The sequence below is a fragment of the Aquarana catesbeiana genome, linkage group LG06 (genome assembly GCF_042186555.1).
Source record: "Aquarana catesbeiana isolate 2022-GZ linkage group LG06, ASM4218655v1, whole genome shotgun sequence".
Classification (NCBI taxonomy): Eukaryota; Metazoa; Chordata; class Amphibia; order Anura; family Ranidae; genus Aquarana; species Aquarana catesbeiana.
In genome coordinates this window covers 334,348,729-334,372,764 of record NC_133329.1, presented here as the reverse complement: position 1 = coordinate 334,372,764, position 24,036 = coordinate 334,348,729, and the positions used below count along the sequence as shown (strand labels likewise).

The following is a 24,036-nucleotide window of genomic DNA, read 5'->3' as shown; positions in this document are numbered from 1 at the left end:
GGGGCATATTTCACAGTTTTGTTTGTCTTCTGGGAAAAAGTTATTTAAACACAAGCAACATACAACCAAGAGGCGTGATGTGGAAGTATACTCACCGCGCTGGGGTGAAGGGCCTAGGAAATATGAAAATGCAAAATCATACATCCCTTCCTCAACTATTAAAGCCGAAAATGAGGCTTTACAGCAGGAGATTAGACAAATTAAACAGGAACGGGATGAGTTTGTGAAAGAATTCCAATCCTTTAAAAGAAACGTTATTGACTCCTTGAATTGGAAAAATGGAGGGAGTAATTTGTCCATCGAGAAACAAACCACTACACTAAAGCCGGGGTGGCAATACAATATATAAGTTATGTTAGAGAGTTCTATGGCATTTAAGTGTCACTATATCCAGATAGGAATGTTATGGACCATTTACCAATATACACGTATGAATGATGTATTGTTTGCTTTAAATAAAGTTAAAGAGAAAAAAGAGGGGGATAGAGTTAATAACTGTTTTCTACAAGTTTTTTTTCAGGTTAAGTGAGTTCCTGAAAATAAATGTACATATAAAGCAGCTGTATTGTAGGTTGCTGTACATATGCGTAAAATACGCGCCTAACAAAGGTAAGGTGTAACAGTCCATTGTGTTGGTTTTTCTTTCTCTCTCTTCTTTCCTTTGTATTCTCCCAGAGGCCTGAAACTCCTAGCTTTTCATTTGTAATTAACAAAGCTCTATCCACAATGTATGGGTTCAATCTAAATGAATGTGTGTGTCTGAGTGATGGAATGCATGGGTATGAACTGTCCATGTGTAAAGAAAGATTTTTTTTTTTTTTTGTAGGGGTGTACATTGTTTTTATGGCCATCAATAAGTGTGATCACACTAATGCGCATGCTTTGTACTGTTTATGATTATTTTATTAATTTTTCTCGTTTGTAATGAGCTCAATACTGGTACCAGTTTAAATTAATACTTTTTTACAAGTTTATATGTATTCGCGAATAAATAACCTGTGCACAGATAAGAGATCTCGATCCCTATAACTCTGAGAAACTGTAGGGATTTTGTTTTGATAATTTTTCCTTTCCTGTGGCTTAGAGTGAAGTTTCATTCACTCTGATACGTGGAAAATACATAACAATGCATTGCTTTGCACCTTGTGGCATCTTATGGATTCAGTAGATCTGGTGTTGGTTGTCCTTCCAAATTGACGCATGTGCTGTTAATATGTGTAAAGGTTTTATGTCTACAGGTTGTCTTCTTAAACTTTAAGTACTTACAAACACACCAGGTTTTCCTATAACTTTTTGTTTGTCAGAGTACAGATATGTGGGTGTGTCTGTACATTTTCGACTGTACTTACTGTGGATGGACGCATTATCTCAGCTGAAAGTCTGTTCCAATCATCCACTACGAGTTAGTCCATTATGAACCTCTCAGAGAGGTACAGTGAGGTATTATTAATTTTTGAGTTTTGTATTTTAGGAGACATACACAGACAAGGATAAATGATTGGACCCAGACTGGACAAAGTACTTTGAAACACAGAGGACCTTGAAACATAATTTTTTTTTTTTTTTTTTTTTTTTTAAGGAGAAGCCTTGAATCCAATTAATTGCAGTCAGGCCCAACTAAATTCTAAAAAGAAAAACATTTAAACTTTTTTTTTTTTTTTAAACAGAGATCCTGCTCTCTGTAATACAAGTTCTTGTGGCCTGATTGAATTGCAAATAGATTTGCACTGAGAGTCAATTAATATGTTAATCACCACCGACAGAGGGTGTTGCCTTTTGAATAGCTACAATGTTTGAAGGCAGTTTCAATGTTTTTTTTTTTTTTTTTTGACAGAATACAGATTCAATTTTTTTTAATTTGTTACATTTTTTTTTTCTCCCATTTTTATTCTTCTTTTTTCTTAACGGTAATTTTTTTTCTTTACAAAAGAAAGAAAAAACAAAGGGGGGAAGAACGATTTTTAATTTTTTTAAAAAAAATTTTTTTTTAATGTTTACTATTTTTCTTTCTTTCCTATAGTACCTTTATTTATTTTTTATTTTTTTTTTTTGTATGGTGATTCTTGAGTTTGGTGTCACTAGGGTGAAATAAATAAATAAATAAATAAATTAAAAAAAAAAGAGGGGAGTAGGGGGAACATTATATGGAGAACATTTAAAATGGTTAGAAATGTTGATATAGAATATTAAAGTTTCCCTATAGCATTTTGGGGATGGACCAAGTTCCAACAGTTTTTCTTCTTCTCTTTCGACATTGGATAATTGTTTTATATAAATGTATGTCATGGTAGTTATTACCAACTATGACAGTAACACCTGGTTACACCTGGTCATGTGACTATTTTCGTTGTATATGTGACATACAATCCTCTCTACAGTTCTAATATTGGGCAGTCATCATATGTGGTCATTGATCAATTTTTTGTTTGTTGGTCAGTTTTCTTTTTCGTGCCATAACTAAGTTCAAAGAGCATTGTGTGAATATCATATAGATATACTGGGACTGGTGAGACTCATAGTGATTGGCAAATAGCAGGGAGTATAGTACAATTGTACTTAAGAGTAATTTAGTTTGATTGTTCCTGAAGCCACTAGTGACTGATGACATCACACTTATCCGTATTCTGAAATCAAGTTATTTTGGTCTGCATAGGCGACACTGCCTAATCTGCACTGAAAACTCTTAAAGTGATGACCTCTTCCGTAGCCTGCTAAAGGCAGGATTCATACAGTAGCTACACACGGTAGCCAAGGACGGAGCTATATGCCCAAAGGTTTGGCACCAGCCAAGGTTGAACTGTACCCAGTTTCAGTAAAAGGAGTTAGTGGTGAGTTGCGATGGCAACAAAACTCCCCGGAACACGTGAAGGGTCATACACGCACACACAACGTGGTATTCCACAGAAGGTGGGGCAGAGGTACTTGCAGGCATATGACAATGGAGGAAGAAAGATGGGGGGATGAAAATCAGACACCTGGCTGAAGGGCGTAACCATTCAAATTGTTACACATGTCACTGGGAAAGGGGTCTCATTAGTATGTCGCAGTATATCTATGACAATTCTAATCAAAGGTCCTTACGGCTCAGACTTACCAGACAAGCATTCAGTTGAATGCATATGTTTTAAATGTACTTGTGTTTTTCTTTCTCTACCTGTGTCCACATTAATAAAGTATAATCTTAGAAAGCCAGGAAAAGCTGGTCCCCAGGCTATTATTGTATGCTGTATCCACTTGGAATCACCAGTGAAGGCCGTCCCAGAAGCAAGGGCAACAGGACCAGATTCGCCGTATGGACTTTCGTACTGTTATTATCGGACTATTGTTATTATTGGACTGTTGAGAACAAGGATCCTCGTTTTTTTTGTTTTTTTTTCCTTATTGTTTTGTTTTGGTGCTGTTTCTCATGATTTCTATTTTGGACTTATGACATCCAGAACAAGTGATGACTACCAATGCTGGGATCCCGAAGTGTGAACTGTAGAGATGGAGAGTTTAAAAGTTTTTTTTCTTCTCAAAGAGTTTTATTTCATTTCAGAGGGTAAAGCCGAAAGTGCCAAATATTAAAGGAGATTGCACATATTTCATTTAGCTGGCATCTATGAAAGCCAGGCAAAAAGGGTTTCATTTAAGCTTTTGCTAAAAGCAGAGAATGTGGGCCAAGGCTTGTATATGCAAACAATGGAGAGCCAATTCCATTGTTCTACACCTACTCCTTTGAAAGGGTGCCATGCTGGGATATGCATTGGACCTAACTTCCTGGGGAAATGCAATTAACACACTTGGCCAACATAGTCACAAGGATTTGCATGAAAGGGGGCCGACTTATGGAGTAAGCCCTCCAATCATGATCCAAGCTAGGCCAACCAATGAGACATCAGCTTGGTTTGATATACTCAGAGCCAAGGGGGAGGTAACCGTTCTCTTTCTGATAGACCAGCGAGCTGAATGGAGCTTTGGTAAGGATGGGTAATTATGGGAAAGGAATGCCCTTTTACTTGTAACTAAATATGTGTGTAGATTACTGTATTGAGGAATATACCCTGTATTCCTTCATGTAAATACTTTATTTCAACCTAATATTTTCTTCCTTGGTGTAAGGCGATAGATAGACGATTGTGTATTAGCTAGACTTTCAACTGTGTCCTAATAAATGTTATTATATTTTAAGCTTTCACTCTTGATCGAAAAGAACTCTTATTTAACCCACATCATATCTATAAGATATGAAAAATCTTAAATATAGATTTTTCAGGGTAACAGGTGTGTGGTTAGCACTTTCACCTAGCAGTAAAAGGGTCACTGGTTCAAATCCCAACCATGACACCATCTGCCTGGAATTTGCATGTTCTCCGGGTACTCTGGTTTCCTCCCACACTCTAAAGACATGCTGGTAAGTTAATTGGCTCCTGTCTAAATTGGCCCTAGTCAAGCACATCCAGGACCCTTTGAGGTAAGACTGTGCTATATCAAGATATGACTCAACTCAAAAGCCTTGCTACCAGCTGTCATTCAAAATAAGCTATAGGCTAAGTTATTCCGAACGATAAGTGTTTTGTAATGTTGATTTGTTTAATAAAAATTTTCTGTAAAAAAAAAAAAGCTATAGGCTAATTACTTGCTTTACCAGCTGCCATTGGTAGACAAGTAGTTAAACAGCCATGACTATAAGATGCTTCTAGATCACCCCAGGGCTCCCAGGACTGTCTCTGTTAACACCATCTTCCTGATTGGGTCTAACTGACCTGAGAGCTTGTTAGAAGGGGTCTAACTGAGCAGAGAACTGATAACCTGTGAAGGCTTTTAGAGCAATGCCTATGGACAATTTTGGGTACTGAAGTTTGCCACCATTTCACAGGCGCACACAATTTTAAGTGTAGCCGGGTGCAGCTCACCAGCTTGAGGAGCAGGCTGTGTTCTCTGTCCCTGCTCTCCTCCTTCACCCCCCACCTTAACTGCGGGATGTGTGTGGATTCCCCAGTTCACCCTCCCCCCTCTTTCTGGCAGCAGCCTGTGAGCTGCAAGAGGAACTGATGATTGCGCTGCAATGGAACATGGGAATTGTAGTCCAGGGAAGCGCCATTCTGCAGAGGGGATACCAGGAGCCAGGAGGAGAGCCATGCAAAGCAGGAGGAGAGAGCAGAAAATATGGAATGCTACTAAATAAAAAATGGATAAAGTACCTTTGTCCTAACATTGGATAGAAAAATTGGCAATTGGGGAGGAAATATGGACTTTCATAGTACAGTATAAACTTACACAGTTGTAATACAAAAATATATATTTATTAAACAAAACATAATTGTTAAAAACAAGGAGGAGTGAGCTGACTTTTCCTGGGTTCTTGAAGGTCTTGTGTGTGGGGACCTGCAGCTGTACCTGCCTGTGCCTACTCCAGAACTGGAGAGACCTGCACTGGGGAGCAGAGACCAAAGACAGAGCCACTATGGACTGGACCTGGAGAGACCTGTGCTGTGGTGCAGAGACCAGAAAGAAGTCACTGAGGACCAGATTTGCTGAGGACTGAGCCGCCAAGGGTTGGGTCCCTGATCACAGCAGACCACCAAGCATTCAGGACAGGATTCTCTGTGTGTCCAGATTGGGGAGCAGAATCGACTGTGCTTGTCCCATTACTGTCTGCAGTTAATGCCAGTAGTGACTGCCCTTCCTTAGCAGCCCAACAATCATCCACTGCCTACAATTTAAAGAGACAGCAACACATGCACCACTGTACTGATGGGTCCAAACGTTAGCTGGCTTAAAAGTAGAAAAAAAGAAGCCAGGTACATTTACCGCCATCCCCAAGGGTAACCTTCTCATGTACACCTACCCAATGTTAGAGGTAAAATTTCAAAATGCGTTTTGGGATCCTTTTTTGGTTGGTCATTGCTCAGAGTTACATTGGGACTTTTCTTTTTGATGTTTACACTTTTTATGGTTATGCTATTCTTCCTTAGCACTGTGTATATCAACTAATGTGGGTTAGCATTACTGTGGTCTAAGTTAATTGTCATATTTGAAGCTAGTACTCATGTTATTTAGGAAAACATTCTCTAATATATTTTTTTACATAAATATTGGTTTGCGCATTGCGTTTTTCTTGCCTTGCCATAATACATTTATCTACCATCAAGTTGCTTGTGGCCTATTTTCTGTGTACTAGAGTACAATGAGTCGTGGCAGAACAGAGAACCCATTATACCAAGCGATTCCTGGGGGGTAAGCACTACATAAGACTTGACATGCTTGATATCTATTAAATTGTACCAAAAATTATGTAATATATTGTGTTTGTGCAAACTAAAATTAACTTTAGTGTACTTTTTACTGAAAATTTGTGTTTGATAAACATGTGTGTTAATATCATGACATACAAAATTACAACTACCACCATTTTATTCGCCAGGGTTCTTGCTTTCAGAAAATATTTAATGTTTGTAATCTTCAGACCTAAAATGTGCATTTTAATATGTGTGCAAAAAACAGAAAAAGTGGCTCTGGTAGTGCAGCTGAAGTTTAGTTAAAAATATTTCTTCTCTACAGCTTTAGTTATATTAATTGCAATGAAGGATGTCCCGTGATATGCAGGCTGTTGGATTCTATAGACAACTTCACTGAAGGGCTACCCTGTCCTCTTCCTGCTGCTGAACTTCCGACACTGTGAGGGTTACCAACTTTGGGTGTAATCAGTGAAACAATGTTTCTTGATGAAAGAGAGGGCAGGAGGGGTGTGTCCCTGTCAGATCATCCTAATGCTTCTTTGGGCTCTTTCACACGGGACGGATCCATGATGATCCGCCCCGTGAACATCCGCTTGCTCAGCGGGGATCGCTCCTCCGATTCCCGCAAAGCAGGAAGATGACAGGTCTGTCTCTGCACACTGTGCAGCAACGAACCTGTCAGAGTGCCGCTCTCCCCTATGGGGGATTGGATGACAACGGACCGTAGAGTCCGACGTCACCCGATCCGATCCGAAAACGGATGGAAAAGTAGGTTTTTCCTCTGTTACACTTTTTCGGATCGGAGCGGGTCGGATGTCAGCGGACATGTCACTGCTGACATCCAAAGCTCCATAGAGGTCTATGGAGGGTCCGTTCAGGTCCGCCTAAAAAACTGACAGGCGGACCTGAACGGATTGTCAGTGTGAAAGAGGCCTTTTATAAGGCCGTTTACATGTAGCCAGGTGATTCCAGGGGCAAGAATCAACAAATGAGGAAAGCAAACAGTAGTGGCCGCTGAGCCATTTTAAAAGAATTATAGGCTGACAGTGACCTCCGCTGTTTGCATGTGGCTGCACACAGTGCAGTTAGCTGCAGTTAGGCCCCTTTCACACTGGGGCGGTGGGGGCATCAGCGGTAAAACAACGCTATTTTTAGCGCCGCTTTACCATCATTTTAGCAGCGTTATTCAGCCGCTAGCAGTTTGGTTTTAACCCACGCTGGCGGCCGTAAAAGGGCTAAAACCACTCGCATAGCGCCGTTGCAGCGGCTGTATAGCCGCGGTATTGCCGCGCTGCCCCATTGATTTCAATGGGCAGGAGCGGTTTAGGAGCGGTGAATACACCGCTCCTTCACTGCTCCTTCACCGCTCCAAAGATGCTATTTGCAGGAGTTTTTTTTCTCTCCTGCCAGCACACCGCTTCAGTGGGAAAGCCCTCGGGCTTTCATACTAGAGAAACAGCAGCGGCAGTTTTAGGTCGGTTTGCAGGCGCTATTTTTAGCGCAATAACGCCTGCAAACTGCCCCAGTGTGAAAGGGGCTTTAGGGAAGGATGTCTGAACTGAGTGCAGGCTTGGACATCCATCCATAAACCACAGCTATCCACTCCGTGTGCAGCTATACGAACGAGGGTGGCTGCTGTCAGGCTGTCAATATTTTAACCACTTAACCTCCGGGAGATTTACCCCCCTTCATGACCAGGCTATATTTTGCGATACAGCATTGCGTTAGTTTAACTGATAATTGCACGGTCATGCAGCGCTGTACCCAAATAAAATGTATGTCCTTTTTTTTCCCACAAATAGATTTTTCTTTTGGTGGTATTTGATCACCTCTGCGTTTTTTATTTTTTGCGCTATAAACAAAAAAAGACCGACAATTATGAAAAAAATATATATATGTATATTTTTTCATTTCTGCTATAAAACCTATCCAATAAAAAAAATCAAAAAATCAAATTTCTTCATAAATTTAGGCCAATATGTATTCTGCTGCATATTTTTGGTAAAAATCCCAATAAGCGTATATTGATTGGTTTGCGCAAAAGTTATAGCATCTACAAACTATGGGATATTTGTATGTATTTTTATTTTTTTACTAGTAATGGTGGCGATCAGTGACTTATAGCGGGACTGTGATATTGCAGCAGACATTCTGACACCAACTGACACTTTTTGGGGACCAGTGACACTAATACAGCGATCAGTGCTAAAAAATATGCACTGTCACTGTACTAATGACACTGACTGGGAAGGGGGAGATCAAAGGGTTACCTGTGTGCCTAGCCAATGTTTTACTATACTGTGTGAGGTGTTTTTACTAGGGGAAGAGATGGAATTTCATCCCTTCCCTCCTGTCAAAATGGCGATCTGCCTTGTTTACATAGGCAGACCACCGTTCTGTCTTCCTGCTTAATGATTGGCGGGTACCGGAGGACATTGGGTACTGTGCGCCTGGTGATCGGCTTCCGCTGTCTGTATTCAGATCCTAAACAGTTGAATCACGTAGGTATACTGCCTATATATACTGTGGCAGTAAAACTATTCTAGGGCAGACCTTAAGTGGTTAAATAGGCTGAGCAGCCAATGCTATTCACTTGGCCACTTCATTCCAGCTGCAAGAATCCGCTGGCTGCATGTAAACAACTGTGTGAAGAAGGTGTTTGTGCAGCTCAGCCTGGAGATAAGTTATCAACCCCACAGCCCCAGTGTTTGATCGCTCGGTTCTCAGTGTAGAGGCACCGGGGGACAGATGCAGCATTGGACCAATGCTGCACCCTCCTAGGTAAGTATGATTATGTGAAAAACCGGATTCTCTTTTAAGTCAGTGGTCTCCAAATGACCATTTGCTTGCGTTTATCTGGCCCTTGGAGCATTATGTCAATACACTGATACCAACATAAGGGCATAATTCCCCCCACTGACACCAATAAAGGGGGCACAATTCCTCCCAATGACACCAACAATGGGGTCCAATGACATCAATGGTGGGGTGCTATTCCTCCTAATGACATCAATGATGGGACATAGTTCCTCCCACTGACACCAATAAAGGGGGCACAATTCCTCCCAATGACACCAACAATGGGGTCCAATGACATCAATGGTGGGGTGCTATTCCTCCTAATGACATCAATGATGGGACATAATTTCTCCCACTGACACCAATGATGGGGTGCAATTACTTCCACTGAAATATGAAAATTTACTTCCAATTAATTTTTTCCCACTGACATCAGGACCTTTTCTACCCCAATGGCCACAGTCCAGCAACCTAAAGTCTTCAGGACAGTAAACTGGCCCTTTGTTTAGAAAGTTTGGAGACCCCTGCTTAAAATGGAAAATAGTTAAAACACCTGTCAGGTTTATTTATTTTGCTGTCTGTGTCCCATGTGAGAGATTTACCTTCACTTTCTATGCTGGACATACAACAGGATGTAAGAGGTCATCTCACCAAAGTGAAGAAAAATCCCCTTGTAGACAGTTGTCCCCAGACAAATGTCATAAATTGAAAATTTCCCCTCACCTTCTGTTGTGCAGTTGTAAAAGTTTACATTGTCTCTTACTTGGTAACAGTGGTCACCTAGAGCAGTGACAGCAATAAAAACCTGACTTTTTTTTTTTTTTTAACACTTTTACACTTTATCTTCAACGAAAGGAAAAACCTGGTTATTAATTACAGTGTAGGGCATGTTCACACTATCACAATGTGTGTTGTGGTGCTTTGTGTAGCAAAAAATGCAGCATTACCTATTTTTTCATGCATTAGGGTGCATTACAGCTGATTGGTCCGCCGAATTCAGCGCACCGCAACACGTCTCAATGCATGGAAATTGGATTCCAGTTATAGTATTTGTATTCTGGTTAAATGGCTTTAATATTTACTTACCACAAACAGAAGACTTTCCCTCAGTAAATAGCAGTCCAAACAAAACCACAATGTGCAGCAACATCTTTCATCTGGCAGTGCTGTAACTATAAATGAACTATAACAAATAAAATGCTTTAAATACATACACATATATTACATGGATACATGCATAGAGCCAGTTTTGAGGTTTGTTACATGAAATGCTCGGGATGAGGAATGTTTACATTTCCTTAACCACTTGCCCACTGGGCACTTAAACCCCCTTCCTAACCAGACCAATTTTCAGCTTTCGGTGCTCTCACACTTTGAATGACAATTACTCAGTCATGCAACACTGTACCCATATGAAATTTTTGTCCTTTTTTCACACAAATAGAGCTTTCTTTTGGTGGTATTTAATCACCGCTGGGTTTTTTATTTTTTGCGCTATAAATCAAGAAAGACTGAAAATTCGATTAAAAAAAAAAAAAAAATTCTTTGTTTCTGTTAAAATTTATTGCAGAGTACTGGCGAGTATTGGCAGAGTATTGGCGAGTATTGGCAGAGTATTGGCGAGTATTGGCGAGTATTGGCAGAGTATTGCACAATGTTGCAGAGTATTGCAGTATTGGCAGTGTATTGCACAATGTTGCAGAGTATTGCAGTATTGCAGAGTATTGAAGATTATTGACATTGAGCAGCGCTGTGGGCACTAAACATCCAGCCCACAGTGCTGCTGCCATCTCTCCCCCTCTCCCCTCGCACTGTACCAATCGGTACACAGAGGGGAGGGAGGAACCGGCGTCATGATGTGACGCCGGTTTGTTTACAAGTGATCATTTGACGGAACGATCACGTGGTAAACGGCCGCGATCAGTGGCTATTTACCGTGATCTGTGATGCGCCGGGTCCTCTGGACCCGTCGGTCACGGATGTTCCTGGGTAAGCGCCCAGGGAGCAACATTCTGGAATGACATCCATGGACGTCCATCCAGAACTAGCCGACCGCGCTGTTGCCGTCTTTTGGCAATGGCCCGGTCGGCAAGTGGTTAAAGCTCAATTAAATGTTTTCCAAGTGCATCAAAGAAAAAAGTGTGCAAAGTGTTACAGTTCATTTTCTTTAGAAAGCTGCTACAGCCCAAATTGAAAAGCCTGTCCCCTGCTTGCATGCTGTAGAGAAGGCTCGTAGTCCTCCGGAAGCAGTGGTTTCTCTGCAGCATTCCAACATGCCTTTTGCAAAGTTAGAGCTAGGTCTCTACAATCAGAAAGGAGTATGAACTTTGCTGATTGCAGAGCTATAGATCTGACTCAGGGGTGTGCCAGATCTCTGCATAGAGACCACGTCTTACAGAGGACAAGGGTCCTTCTCTACAGGATGCAGTCAGGGGACAGGCTTTTCTACTCAGGCTGTGGCCTGCATGGCTGTAAAATTGGGATGAGCAGCTCTGTCTGTTCAGTTGCTCCTTTCCCATAGATATGAATGGGCTCATTGCATGCAGCACCTGGCGGCTCACATGGCCCATCCATGATCTACGGATGTAGGCGCCTGTGAGAATGAAGCTTAATGATTTGCAATTAAATGTAGAGCCCATTGCATAGCGATGGGCATGTCCTTATTTCATTTTCCTCTCCATTATTATAGAAATCTGTAGTTGACACATTATTTTTCACCATGGTGAAATAGGTAAAGTTGTTTTTGGCATAATCACTTTGGGGCCAGGAAATATAAGCACCAAAAAACGTAAGTGAGCAGATCCAAAAATTCAAAGTATAACATCAAAACATAATTTATAACACACAAAAAATACATTTTTCCCTTGCCCCTTGTCTGAGAGTAGTTGCCTCCAGTTGATACACAAACAACAGTAAAAACATAGAGTACTAACTTTTCCTAACTATATTCAAAATAAAAAAAAAATGTTTCAATGGAACTTAACATGAAAAATGTAAATTTAACTTTAGCCTAACCTCTCAAAAGGCAATGCTTAATCTTATGGTACCACTAAACCTAGCCCTTAAAGTGGTTGTAAACCACAGTCAATCACAGAACTTTGAACTAAGCACATATAATCTGCAGTGTTTACTTATCTCTCTCCAAAGCCCTGAGTGTTGTTTCTCTCTGTTGCTTTGTTCTTCTGTTATCAGCTTGAGTCACTTCTGAGCAGTTTTCCCAACATGTGTGATAAAATTTGTGTCGGGGAGGGAGATATGCACACAGCTTGTCTATTCAGAATACAACTCTGCATGATCCCTTGTTCCTCTGCCTATGTGGAGGGGTGTGTCCCTTTCCTCCAATCAGCTCTCACACAGTGTATAAGAGCTGTAATTGCAGTTCTCCACCCACTCCTCTGTACTTCTCACAGATGCATAATGATTTTATCACAAATCTGCACTTTTGAAGGGGTGTAGACAAGAGAAGACTGCAGATAAACAAGTAAAACTTATGTAGGAGGGTTTGTTTAATCTCTGTCTATTGCCTAAGGCTATTCACTTAACTGGGTCTATGTGAGGGTTTGCAACCACTTTAACTTGACGATACCCCTTAACCTTAAAGCTGTATTAAAAAAACAAAAATAATGTTTGCAGGCCCCTGGCATTATGACCCAAATTTTGGGCACTTGCCTGCGGATCACCCCCTTTTGGGACGATATACTGAAACTATATGACAGGCTTGTGGGGGATTGATGCCTCAACTGGCCCCAAATTACTGTGCGGTCTATGCTGCCATGTTCCTATAAACAAATAATTTCCTTACTGCTGTTTGATTTGTAATAGCCAGACATTGGCGACAAACCGAACCACCGTCGCTGGCTGGATGGGCTTGTAAAATGGACAGAATTGACCATCTGGAGCACACGATATTCTGGGAAAAAGACAGAACAGAGGCATACCGCCTCACGTGGTCAGTATGGTCCCATTTTCACTATTCTTCTTAATTTACATCCTTAATATCAGGTGGGGCTTGAGTGTTTGGCTACTTCCTGGATCCATGTTTGCATCCCTCTTTTTCCTTCCTTCCCCTTTTTTTTCTTTTTTTATTCTTTCCTTCCTCTTGCTCTTCATATCTATCCATGCTTCTTCCCCCTCATCGGTCAATGTGACGATTGCCCCATTATGTCCACACTACTACAAATTTTTTGAGAGGGGGTCTCCCCTCGTTTACACTTGTATTGGATACAATGCTGGGCTACCACATGTTAGATGAAACTTTGTGGTTTCTTACATGTATGATCTTAAATATCCTTCTCATGATTCTAATGTGCTATTTGGAATTACATTTACTGCAGGGCGGCGACTCCTCTGCGTAGAATCAAGTACAGTTACGTGATTTTGCACTTCTGGGTCTGGGGCGGCCACGCCAGCTGCCAGCGACCCGCTCCCACTGTGTCCAATCAGTGGATCTGACGGACGCGATGTCCGCCAGGACCCGCCAATCGTTCAAGGCACAGGCAGAATGGTGATCTGCCTATGTAAACAAGGCAGTTTGCTGTTCTGTGACAAGTGAAGGCAGTTATCTTGTCTTTCTGCTAAGCAGGAACACGGATCTCTGCCTTCCCACAGTACAAGCACCCCCCAAACAGTTAGCAAGTACTCCTCAGGAAAACATTTAACCCTTTGATCGCCCCTGATGTTAAGCCCTTCCCTGCCAGTGTCATTAGTACAGTAACAGTGCATATTTTTTTTAGCACTGATCAATGTATTAGTGTCACTGGTCCCCAAAAAGTGTCAAAAGTATTAGTTAGGTGTCCAATTTGTCTGCCGCAATTTCGCAGTCCCGCTATAAGTCACCGATCGTCGCCATTACTAGTAAAAATAAATAAATAGAAATTCCACAAATCTATCTCATAGACGCTATAACTTTTGTGCAAACAATCAATATATGCTTACTAGGATTTTTTTTACCAAAAATATGTAGCAAAATACATATTGGCCTAAATTTATGAAGAAATTAGATTTTTTTTTTTTACATTTTTTATTGGGTATGTTTTATGGCAGAAAGTAAATTGTTGTTTTTTTTTGTTTATAGCGCAAAAAAAAAAAAAAAACACAGAAGTGATATACCACCAAAAAAAAGCTCTATTTAGGTGAAAAAAGGACACACAATGTATTTGAGTACAGCGTTGCATGGCTGCGCAATTTCCAGGTGAAGTAACGCAGTGCCGTATCGCAAAAAATGGCCTGGTCATGAAGGTGGGGTAAACATTTTCGGAGCTGAAGAGGTTAAACATGATGGCTGTATTTAATTAAAGAAGATGGTTGGACTATGCCAGGGGATACTTCAGATAGATTTTCCAATCCCTAATCAATATATATTATAAAAAGAAGGAGAAAGGGGAGATCCCCTTCCTCCAGATAAATGGGATTTTTGAAGGAAAATACTGTATCTAGTAGATGAAGATCAAATCTTTTTATAATATGATGGCTGTATTTGTTTTTTTCTAGGCTTGTTTTCCTTTATTTTACCTGATGATCTGGCCAATAATACATTTCCTATCTTGGGATGTCTCCACTTTGATTGGAGAATCAATAGAGCGTTCTTTGGAGAGGATCATTGTTAATCAGGGGAGAAGGTAACGTTAGACAAACTAGTAGATTTAGATGGACTTGACTAACAAATTAAATCTGAACTCCAGCTAACACTTTTTAGGCAGTTACAGCAACAGTTTTTTTTTCCTTTTGGGATAAATGTTTTATATAAATTAAATTACCATTGTAAGCACCCCTGCCAGTGTTAATTTGTCTAAAACTCTAACTGCTACTTTTGCAAAACAATTTGCTCTGTTGAAAATAACAGACCTACTGGCCTGTTAAACTAGTGGCAGCTGGTGCTCAATTTTTTTTTGGGGGGGGGGGGGGGGCGGCAAACAAACCCCGTTGTTTGACTGACCACACGCTTGTCCGTCCGTCCGCCCGCCCGCCCGCCCGCCCCACACTTACCCCTTCCAGGTCACAGCTTTGGCGGCTTCCCCCCTGCATCTCCTCCTGAGTCCAATTGGGTCTTAGGACTCCCGGCCAATCAGGTCTTAGGACTCTCGGCAAATCGGGTCTCAGGACCCGCTTCCTGATTGGCTGGGAGGAGAAGCAGGAAGACATAAGCGAATATTAATTCGCTAATGTCACACTACTGGGTGGGATAGGGGCGCACTGCTCTGCATTCTGAGCTCACCCTATTTGAAGCCAATTAGAGCTTCAGGCTCTAATCATGTGTTTCATAAAGAAAAAAACCCCCATTGAAATCCATGCGTCTAGCGCCCTGCATGGAGATTAGGGGCCGGGCACATGGATTAGGGGGGCGGCGCCCCTGCGCCCCTTATGAGCGGCCGCTACTGCTTTAAACATACTCATAACCTAACCTTACAAAAGATATTCCATATTCTTAAAGAGGAAGTTCAGCCTGGGTGAAAAAGATTAAAAGTCAGCAGCTACAAATACTGTAGCTGTTGACTTTTAATATTAGGGCACTTACCTGTCCAGGGAGCCCGCAATGTCGGCACCCCAGCCGATCTTCAGATCGAATCGCGGGTGCTGCCGCTGCCATTCCTGGTAAGGGAACCTGGTAGTGAAGCCTTTCGACTTTACAGCTGGTCTCCTATTGCGCAAGCGGGGGAAGAAGGAGGGGGTCCGAAATTCTGGGAGAACGGGCCGCGGCCCCGTCTCCAGAAGTGGGAAAGGCGACTTGTCAAAAACAGGTACCCGTTCCCCCCTTCCACCGTGAAAGGTAGCAAATGTGGCACCGGAGGGGGGAGGAAGCGTATAAGCAGAAGTTCCACTTTTGGGTGGAACTCCACTTTAATGTACCCCCAAATGTAAGCTTCTCTTTACCCCGAAGAATATCCAATAAACATAACCTAAATTAACCCCCAAAACAAACTTATTGAAAATAAAAAAAACTTAATTGGCAGATATAACACTAAGAATATCAATATCGGGTCAAAGTTTTCATGAACCAAAATCTGTTATACCCAAAACTCCACAGCTTAATCTAAAGATCCTGGGATAGAAGCAAAGACATTTTAACAAAAAATATCATTTGAAAGAAGAAAAAAGAGAGAATGAGTTTATTTCTTACCTGCTGATGTTGCTTGCTTACTGGAAGCCCTATTATGTCTGTCTGATATTTCCAGAATGACACAACTTGTAAATGAACACCAAATTCCTTCTGTTCATTAACATGATGATCAAGAAACAATGGTTGCATAACTGCATAACTGCTGATGTAAGGACATTCCTAATTACACTCTATATATATATATATATATATATATATATATATATATATATATATATATATATATATATATATATATATATATATATATATATATATATATATATATATATATATATATATATATATATATACACATCGGAAAACTGCACCATTAAAGAGGAGCTCCAGGCTCCTTACCTGTCCAGGCATCCAGTGGTGTCCTCACCCGAACCGATTCTTCAATCGGCTATCAGGTGCTGGCACCTTCTTCTTGACTAAGAGAAACCGGCAGTGAAGCCTTTCGGCTTCACTGCCGTTTTCCTAGTGTGTTGCGCTTTGTGAATGGACCGCAGTCTTCTGGAACCTGTGAAGTGTCTCAGAATTCTGCTGAGGAAGGAGGGGTGCAAACTTCGGGCTCAGTTCGTGGCAGCCTATAGTGTGCATGGACACATTGGCTAACATGGAGGGGAGTTTCCGGGCAGGGAAAAATGAAAGCTCAAAAAAGTTCAAACGCCTGAGGAGTAGCTTTTTTGAGCTGCAGTATGCATGAGCCCTTACACAATACTGTACATTTTTTGCATTGTACAAATTATTACTATTACTATTGGCCCCAAACTATACAATAGTTACCAACAATGGACTTGTGTTTATATGCAGGAGAATACTAGACACATATATGTGTAGCACCCTCTAGCTAGGTGGTAGTATACATACAGTGGGGACGGAAAGTATTCAGACCCCCTTAAATTTTTTACTCTTTGTTATATTGCAGCCATTTGCTAAAATCAATTCAGTTGATTTTTTTCCTCATTAATGTACACACAGCACCCCATATTGACAGAAAAACACAGAATTGTTGACATTTTTGCAGATTTATTAAAAAATAAAAACTGAAATATCACATGGTCCTAAGTATTCAGACTGTCACGTCAATACTCACCGAGGCCGAGATGCCGAGAGTGGCTCGCCCTTACGACCACGCGCACCCGAACCCCCGAGGGTGGTACAGGGGATCGGAAGCACGCGGAGGCACGGGTCTCTGGTAGTTGCTGCAAGAAGGCTCAGGTTCACTTGGGTTGTGGGAAGCCTCCTGGCGGAACCGTGCAGGACCGGTGTACCTAATAGTACAGGAAACAGAGGTCAAGGGGTATTAAACAGGCAAATAGGGAAGTCCTTCGGACAGCAGAGATCAGGGGGTATCAGGCCAGCGGAGAGAGTGGTCTTATAAACAGGCAGAGATCAGGGTATCCGGCAGACAAGGAGAGTGGTCGTTTAAACAGGCAGAGATCAGGGTATCCGGCAGACAAGGAGAGTGGTCGTTTAAACAGGCAGAGATCAGGGTATCCGACAGACAAGGAGAGTGGTCGTTTAACAAGCAGAGGTCAGGGTATCCGGCAGACAAGGAGAGTGGTCGTTTAACAAGCAGGGATCAAGTATCAGAGAATCAGGAACCAGGAACAAACACAGAGCAGGGTACAGCTGACGACAAACCAGCAACCGACTGGGTGCTGGTGTCGTCTGAAGTAGCCTCCCGGTGAGCGCGTCAGCGTGATGCGCTACCGGGCACCCGCACGGGCGACGGCACGCACACGTGGACCGCCGTGCACCCGCGCGCGCCGCACCATCAGGCCGTGAACGGGTGCACGTCTCAACAACAGCCCACTGAGCATGCGCCCCGCAGCCCGGCGAACGGAGGCGACTTGTCTCTCGTGACAGTACCCCCCTCCTAAGGGCGGACACTGGACGCCCAAGCTAGACATCAACTCCGGATGGTCTCGATGAAAGGTTTGAATTAAGCGAGGAGCATGTAGATTCCTTGCGGGCTCCCAAGAATTGTCCTCAGGTGGGTATCCTTTCCATTGGATCAGGTACTGTAGCTGCCTGCTCTTCTTTCTACAACCCAGGATAGCCTCCACCTCGAACTCGTTCTCCCCATCCACCCTGATTGGTGGGGGAGGAACCTCTCCTCTTTCTGGAAAAGGACTGGACACAACAGGCTTCAACAGAGATACGTGGAAGACAGGATGGATCTTGTACGTTTTAGGCAGAGCTAGTTCCATGGCCACAGGATTGATGATCCTTTTGATAGGAAAAGGGCCAATGAATTTAGGTCCCAATTTTCGGGATGGCAACTGTAGCTTGAGGTTAGAGGTGGACAACCAAACTTCTTCCCCTATATTAAATGTTGGGTTTTCCTTCCTACCTCGGTCATACTGCTCCTTGTAGGCCTTTTGAGCCTTTTGTAACATGTTTTGGATTTTCTGGAAGTTAGTCTGCAAGGATGTTATTCTGTCATGCACTGCAGGGACTGCTATTTCGGGAATGTCATTAGTCAGAAAAGTGGGATGAAATCCGCAGTTGGCCCAGAAAGGTGTTTGGTTGGTAGCCGCGTGAATTGAGTTATTATACGCGAACTCTGCATATGGAAGAAGTTTTGCCCAATCATCCTGGGATCCCGAACAGAAGCAACGGAGGTATTGCTCTAAGGTTTGATTTGTTCTCTCCATTTGGCCGTTGCTCTGAGGGTGGTAGGCTGACGAGAGGCACACTTTAATATCCAAGGCTTTACAGAGTTCCTTCCAGAATTTGGACGTGAATTGCACGCCTCTGTCAGACACTATACTCCTTGGTACACCGTGAAGTCTTATGACCTCTTTCAGGAAGATATTGGCTGTCTCTACTGCAGAAGGGGTACCTTCCATGGGCAAAAAGTGGGCCATCTTAGATAGACGGTCGACCACAACAAAAATAGTAGTGTAGCCTTCTGAGGCCGGCAGATCCACGATGAAATCTACAGATACGTCGGACCACGGTCGTTCTGGAATAGGTAGTGGTTTAAGTAAACCCCAGGATCTGGTGTTTTGGCCCTTGTTCCGTTGACACGGGGGACAAGAGGCCACATACTCCCTGCAATCCCGTCTCCAACCCGGCCACCAGAAGGAGCGAGAGATCAGGTCAGCTGTTTTCCTAACCCTGAAGTGGCCAGCCAACTTGTGGTCGTGGCACATTTTGAGGGTTGTTAACCGAGTTCGTTGAGGTACAAAAATTTTACCCCGGATCCAAAAGAGACCTCCATCTTTCTTCAGAGACTGTACCTCTGGGTCTGTACATGTATTGGACGAAATCTTGATGGAGGACACTAAGTCTGTCTGTGCCAACCCGAGGAAATTTTGAGGCGCAAGAATCGTGCTTGGTTCAGAAGTCTGGAGGTCTGCTGAGAACATCCGGGAAAGGGCGTCTGCCTTCCCATTCTTTACACCAGGTCTATAAGAAATGTGGAAATTGAAGCGCGAAAAGAATAAGGCCCAACGAGCTTGTCTGGGTTTGAGTCATTTTGCTGTTCGGAGGTATTCAAGGTTCTTGTGATCTGTGAAGATCATCACTGGATGGAGTGCCCCCTCAAGTAAATACCTCCATTCCTCCAGGGCAAATTTTATGGCCAGCAGCTCCCTGTCACCTACATCGTAATTTAATTCTGCTGCACTGAGTCTTCGGGAAGCAAATGCAACTGGGTGTAAGATGGCTTTGGGTCCTTGTCTTTGAGAAAGGATTGCTCCTGTGGCTATTTCTGATGCGTCCACTTCTAATACGAACGGTTGAGAAGGATCAGGATGCCGGAGAATGGGAGCGGAACTGAACAGATCCTTTAGTTTCACGAAAGCTCCCTGTGCTGCTTGGGACCACTGGAATGAGCCATGCCGGCGGGTTAGTTGAGTGATGGGTGCCACTATAGTGGAGAATCCAACGATGAATTTCCGGTAAAAGTTAGCGAATCCTATAAATCGTTGGACTCCCTTTTTGTCAGATGGAGCTGGCCACTCTTGGATAGCCTGTATCTTTTGGGGATCCATCTCCACCCCATTTGCCGAAATGATGAACCCCAAGAATTGCACGACTGATTTTTCAAACTCACACTTCTCCATTTTTAGGTAGAGTTTGTGTTGTTTCAGAATGGCCAGAACTGTCCTGATGTGACCCCTGTGAAGTTCAAGTGTAGAAGAGAAAATAAGGATATCATCCAAGTAGACCACAAGGAAATCATCTAGGTATTTGCGGAAAATGTCGTTCACCAGGTGTTGAAAAGTGGCCGGAGCATTACAAAGCCCGAATGGCATCACCAAGTATTCAAAATGCCCGAACCTGGACCTGAAGGCCGTCTTCCATTCGTCTCCGGCCCTAATTCTGATAAGGTTGTATGCCCCCCGGAGATCTAATTTGGAAAAGACTCTGGCTGACCGGAAACGTTGGAACAATTCTGGGATGAGCGGTAATGGGTACCGATTCTTGATAGTGATGTTATTTAACTGCCGGTAATCCACACAGGGTCTAAGGGAACCGTCCTTCATCCCGACAAAGAATATACCCGCTCCGGCAGGTGAGGATGAGGGACAGATGAACCCCTTTTCCAGATTCTCGTCAATATATTGTTTGAGAGCCTCCAGCTCCGTTTCTGAAAGAGGAAATATGCGACCAAATGGAATCTCTGACCCTGGCAGTAAATCGATTGGGCAGTCATACGGTCGATGTGGCGGGAGGCAATCGGCCATTTGTTTGCTGAAGACCTCCTGGAACTCATGATACTCCTGAGGAACATGTTGGAGGTTAACTGAAGGAGCTGAAATTGTAGCACAGATCTTGGGCTTCAAAGGACGGCAGTGTTGAGAACAGTAAGAAGAACGAAATGAGACCACCTTAGAACTCCATTGAATCAAAGGATCATGAGCCTGTAGCCAGGGTAGGCCTAAAATGACTGGGAACATATGAGAATGAATAAGGTCCAGGCGTAGGAGCTCTTGGTGCCCAGAATCAGTAGTCACTAGAATGGGTCGAGTCTCTTGGGTGATTGGACCTGAGCTGGGAAGAGACCCATCAGCCAAGTGAACCTGTAGATGTTGAGCTTTGGTTTGTAAGGGCACATGCAGGTTCCGGGCCAGGGCAGCGTCCATAAAGCAGCTACATGCACCCGAATCAATGATCGCCGGCAGGCGGGACTCCCCTTCCGGTAGCTGTAATGAGATAAACAACATGACGTAACATTTAGGGGTATTGTTATCTTGGTAAGTCATTGATTTTGGCTGAAAGAACTTACTAGGCCTTATCGGGCAGTTGCGCAGGAAGTGACCGGCTCCCCCGCAATAGAGACACAAGTTGGACTGCCGTCTACCTTGTCTCTCTTCTGAGGTTAGTGGTGGCCGTACCAAACCAAGCTGCATAGGTTCGGAGTCGGGAAGAGTAGTAGACCCAGCTGTTATAGGTGATGATATTGGAATAGGTTGGAGTCTTGAAGCCGTCCACGCAGGGCGGGGGTTTTGGAATCGTTCTGACCGACGTTCCCGCAAGCGTCTATCTAGTTTGGTGGCTGCCTGAATTAACTCCTCCAAAGATGCGGGGGTCTCCATCCTGGCCAACTCATCCTTGAGGAGCTCCGACAGGCCTTGGCGGTACTGATAGCGTAAAGCTGGCTCATTCCAGTTAGTGTCGGCCGCCCATTTACGGAATTCCACCGTGTAATCCTCAATTGGTCTCCTTCCCTGAGCTAGGTGGTGCAGGATAGCTTCGGCCGTAGCCACGCATTGTGGGTCATCATAAAGCTGCAACATACTTTCGAAGAACGTGTCGATAGTATTAAGCACCTGACTCCCTGATTCCATCAAGCCGTGGGCCCAAGCCTGAGGTTCTTCTGACAACAGAGAAATCGCAAATCCCACCTTGACCACTTCTGATGCGAAGGTTCGGGGTTGCAGAGCAAAGTAGAGTGTGCATGCATTCTTAAAAGCTCTAAATTTTTTACGGTCCCCTGAGAACCGTTCCGGTGTGGGGACCCTAGGTTCCGGAAGTGCCATTACGACCGTAGGACTGGCAGCAGCCTGAGGAAGCGGGCCTTCATTGCTAGGTGCGGGAGCCGCGGCGGCAGAAGGGAGTGGACCTGTCAGTTGCTGGAGACGGCTATCAATTTGTGTGTATCCCTCCTGTAGCCTCTGCACAGAGTTTGCCAGGGTGGAGACCTGTTGGCATAGGATCTCCAAGGGGGAGCGCACTCTGTCGGCCTCGGACATCTGGCTGGTTTGTACTGTCACGTCAATACTCACCGAGGCCGAGATGCCGAGAGTGGCTCGCCCTTACGACCACGCGCACCCGAACCCCCGAGGGTGGTACAGGGGATCGAAAGCACGCGGAGGCACGGGTCTCCGGTAGTTGCTGCAAGAAGGCTCAGGTTCACTTGGGTTGTGGGAAGCCTCCTGGTGGAACCGTGCAGGACCGGTGTACCTAATAGTACAGGAAACAGAGGTCAAGGGGTATTAAACAGGCAAATAGGGAAGTCCTTCGGACAGCAGAGATCAGGGGGTATCAGGCCAGCGGAGAGAGTGGTCTTATAAACAGGCAGAGATCAGGGTATCCGGCAGACAAGGAGAGTGGTCGTTTAAACAGGCAGAGATCAGGGTATCCGGCAGACAAGGAGAGTGGTCGTTTAACAAGCAGAGGTCAGGGTATCCGGCAGACAAGGAGAGTGGTTGTTTAACAAGCAGGGATCAAGTATCAGAGAATCAGGAACCAGGAACAAACACAGAGCAGGGTACAGCTGACGACAAACCAGCAACCTGACTGGGTGCTGGTGTCGTCTGAAGTAGCCTCCCGGTGAGCGCGTCAGCGTGACGCGCTACCGGGCACCCGCACGGGCGACGGCGCGCAAACGTGGACCGCCATGCACCCGTGCGCGCCGCACCATCAGGCCGCAAACGGGTGCACGTCTCAACAACAGCCCACTGTGCATGCGCCCCACAGCCCGGCGAACGGAGGCGACTTCTCTCTCGTGACACAGACCCTTTGCTGTGACACTCATATATTTAACTCAGGTGCTGTCCATTTCGTCTGATCATCCTTGAGATGGTCCTATACCTTCATTTGAGTCCAGCTGTGTTTGATTATACTGATCGGACTTGATTAGGAAAGCCACACACCTGTCTATATAAGACCTTACAGCTCACAGTGCATGTCAGAGCAAATGAGAATCATGAGGTAAAAGGAACTGCCTGAAGAGCTCAGAGACAGAATTGTGGCAAGGCACAGATCTGGCCAAGGTTACAAAAAAATTTCTGCTGCACTTAAGGTTCCTAAGAGCACAGTGGCCTCCATAATCCTTAAATGGAAGACGTTTGGGATGACCAGAACCCTTCCTAGAGCTGGCCGTCCTGCCAAACTGAGCTATCGGGGGAGAAGAGCCTTGATGAGAGAGGTAAAGAAGAACCCAAAGATCACTGTGGCTGAGCTCCAGAGATGCAGCCGGGAGATGGGGGAGAGATGTAGAAAGTCAACCATCACTGCAGCCCTCTACCAGTCAGGGCTTTATGGCAGAGTGGCCCGACGGAAGCCTCTCCTCAGTGCAAGACACATGAAAGCCCGCTTGGAGTTTGCTAAAAAACACCTGAAGGACTCCAAGATGGTGAGAAATAAGATTCTCTGGTCTGATGAGACCAAGATAGAACTTTTTGGCCTTAATTCTAAGCCGCATGTGTGGAGAAAACCAGGCACTGCTCATCTGTCCAATACAGTCCCAACAGTGAAGCATGGTGGTGGCAGCATCATGCTGTGGGGGTGTTTTTCAGCTGCAGGGACAGGACGACTGGTTGCAATTGAGGGAAAGATGAATGCGATCAAGTACAGGGATATCCTGGACGAAAACCTTCTCCAGAGTGCTCAGGACCTCAGACTGGGCCGAAGGTTTACCTTCCAACAAGAAAATGACCCTAAGCACACAGC

At 44.0% G+C, this 24,036-nt stretch overlaps 1 pseudogene; it reads right to left on the bottom strand.

Moving 5' to 3' along the window:
* LOC141148074 (intelectin-1-like) overlaps window positions 1-20,393 on the bottom strand; it is a 51,972-nt pseudogene extending 31,579 nt beyond the window's left edge.
* Between the last annotated feature and the right edge of the window lie 3,643 nt (window positions 20,394-24,036).